This window comes from Pogoniulus pusillus, chromosome 6 (genome assembly GCF_015220805.1).
Source record: "Pogoniulus pusillus isolate bPogPus1 chromosome 6, bPogPus1.pri, whole genome shotgun sequence".
Taxonomy (NCBI): Eukaryota; Metazoa; Chordata; class Aves; order Piciformes; family Lybiidae; genus Pogoniulus; species Pogoniulus pusillus.
In genome coordinates, this window is record NC_087269.1 from 19,164,293 (window position 1) to 19,167,248 (window position 2,956).

General features: G+C 44.3%; 1 long non-coding RNA gene across 1 annotated transcript; it reads left to right on the forward strand.

Annotated features, from left to right (window-relative positions):
• Window positions 1–1,091: 1,091 nt before the first annotated feature.
• Window positions 1,092–2,195, forward strand: LOC135176491 (uncharacterized). The gene is made up of 2 exons (XR_010302677.1): window positions 1,092–1,663; window positions 1,809–2,195. It is a non-coding gene; the product is annotated as an uncharacterized LOC135176491 (long non-coding RNA).
• The last annotated feature ends 761 nt before the right edge of the window (window positions 2,196–2,956 follow it).

Here is a 2,956-nt window from a genome sequence, read left to right on the forward strand (position 1 = left end):
GTGCAAGTATGTTAGAAGACATGCAATTTACAGTTTCCTTCAGGTGACACATATCTGGCAGGACTTGAGGTGGCACCAAGGCTGTCCTGGCTCACTGAAGGCTAACATGCAGCTATGGAACACTTCCACAATACTGCTTTCTCAGGAAGAACTCAGCCCGTGAATGCTTAGGTAAAGTTTGACCCTTGTTTGAGAGTCAGCCCCCCTCTGCCGACATCTGACAACACACTGAAATTGAGAGGGAAAAAGCCAACCTACTGAAGCAAGTTCAGGCACTGCTGTCAAGGCACACAGTAGGGATGGAGGTAGTCAGTGTGTGGCAGGAAAGATTGCACCCCAGCATCTCTGAAGGCTTTTGGGTGCTGAACTGCCATGGTTTCAGTGGTAGAGGGGCCCTGGTCTTATCTGGAAGATGAGGACGCTGTAGCCACTTCCTTCTCCCACAAGGATCATATTGGGCTTAACTCCCTGTATCTGCAGGAAACAAGAACGGCCTCAGCCCCTCTCAGCACAGCCTTCAGTGGTGGAGCTGACTCCCAGCAGCTCATCCATTGTGGCTTGCAGGTAACAGCGTGTGTTTTTTAATGGCTGCCATGTACCAAAGCACTTTCAGGTCTCAAACGCTCTTCAGCATGCCAGCCAGCTCTGAGCACCACATAAACACATTGCTTTGAAAGGGCTTGTGGCCACCCTGGCTCTCTGGCTGTGCTGTCTATTGAAGGAAGAACAAACAATTTAGCAAGATAAGTCAAAACTCCGCAGCAGGCAGAAACTTGACATGTTATTTATACGTCACCCAAGCGACAAGTGAACAGCTGTCTGTGGACAGCTGATCTAAGCAACGTGGGCCTCTCTTTCTATGCTGCCCTGGGGTTTTGCACCCTGTCACTGATAATTATGTCATGTTACATGTAGATCTAGAAGCTGACCCTAGGTAACACAAGCATAAAGCAGTGCAGGGAATATACTGGGACAGCCGGGTGGATCCTAATAAAAAACATATGCCGAATATATTTTCTCTAGTCAAAAGTGTCCTGTCTGGAGACATGCCTATCAAAGGAGAAAGCAGCTCATTACATGCTGAAGTATTGCTGGGTTGGTGAGTCCTGGAGCCTGAGAAATGTAGGACCTGAATTCCCTTGTTCTACAGCTGTGGAAATGGTGCAGAACAAAGAACTGGGATAGAGCTGCAGGGAGAGACTGGCTTTGGGAATCAGACACCAAGACAAATGACCTTTGCATGACTTTGAACTATTGTTTGTATTTGGGAATCCTGGCCATCTAAAGACTTTCTGTTCCTTTTTGCCAGCCAGAGTAGGGGAAACATTTACACTGAAAAGTAATCCTTCTACTGCCCTTACCATGCACGTTGAGGACTTGTAGCACACCCTGGCTAAGATTTGATCATAGAATGGTTTGGTTTGGAAGGGACCTACAGCATCTGTGGGTCTATCTTTTGAAGGACAGGGCTTTTACAAACAGGAAGAAGTGCTTATCGTCATCTGGATTCACATCAGCAATAGTTCCCCTTTTTTCAGGTGATACAGCCTGTGTGAGCTGCTTGGACACATTTCTTCCTCTACTCTTCTGGCAAAGAAGGATGTGGCTTCCTGACTCTCAAGTTCAGGGGATTTTCAGCCAGCATTGTTCCATTAAAGAAACAGTAATTAGCAGCAGAAGCTTTACATCACTGTGCTGTGAAAATGGAGCTTTCTCAGTTGTTCTCATTTCAGCATGACATCTGGAATACATAATATGAAAAGGTATTGTGATGGCAGAGCAGTGCTTAAACCCCCCTATCCCACCAGCCACCTGAGTGCTCTCAAGCAGAGCTAAGACCCAGCATTGCTTTAAAAGAAGGATATCATCTCAGCAAAGGAGATGGGTCTCTCCAGAAGTGTGCCAATGTGGAGTACAGATCCTTTACATACTGGAAACTGCAGAGCAAGCTTTGGGTTAAGATCCTAAAGGTGATTGGTTTTGCTCTGGTGGTGTCCCTCTTCCTTCAAGCCCTCTGTTAGAAGTATGCACTGTTCCTTGATCTCTTAATCACCAAAATGTTGACGCCATCTGCCACAAGTGATTGCTCTATCACTAGCCAGAGGCCTGACTCTGCTCACAAAAAGCTGTTTGAACGTTCACTTCTTTGGGAGCTCAAGCTTCTCCAGTGTCACTCTTGAACTACATGCAAAGTTCTTATTTAGCAAGTCTCAGGAGGAAAAAAAATCTATCTGCAGAAGCCAGTGTTATTTTGTCTATAACCTCACAGCCCTTAGCTAAAGTAGTATCACTATTTTAAGCTCACTTTGTGTAGTGATTTTCTTCATGTGCTTAAAACTTTGGAGATAAGCAGACCTCAGATGCAGAGGAGACAACTTTGGATTATTTCTTGTATGGGGAGAGGCAAATTTTGTTTTAGAAAATACTGTATCTAAAGCCTTTAGGGCTATAGAGCTCTGGGTTGAGTTTTTTTTGTTGGTTTTTCAGTATCTGCTTTCAGAAGTGATTTTTTGAAGGGTACCACAGAACTAAAAATGTATCTGTAGTGCATTATTTAACCCCAGTTCTGGCATTTAAGCTCTTCTTTTGAGTTAGAGTTGCACTTGTGTGAAGTGGAGCTTCTAATGAGCTAATCCACATGGCTGTAAAGAACTGGCTGCGTGGAATAGCCCTATAGGAGACTGTTTGTCGTGGAAGTATGTCTGACCTGACAGTATATCAGATGTCTGCACAGCTTGGGCAGTGTTCACCCCGATAAAGTATCTGACTGGAAAAACAGTCCATTTCCAGGGAAACCCAGGTGTGTGGTGGTCTTAACTGAAATTAGAGGTACCATTTTTATGGAGATTTACAAACTTAAATTAGGGTATTATCTTATTTTAGAATTATTTAAGAATTAAACCCTTTCTAAGGGAGGACACAGAAGTCATTGTGAATTGGTGTCTGACTGTATTTA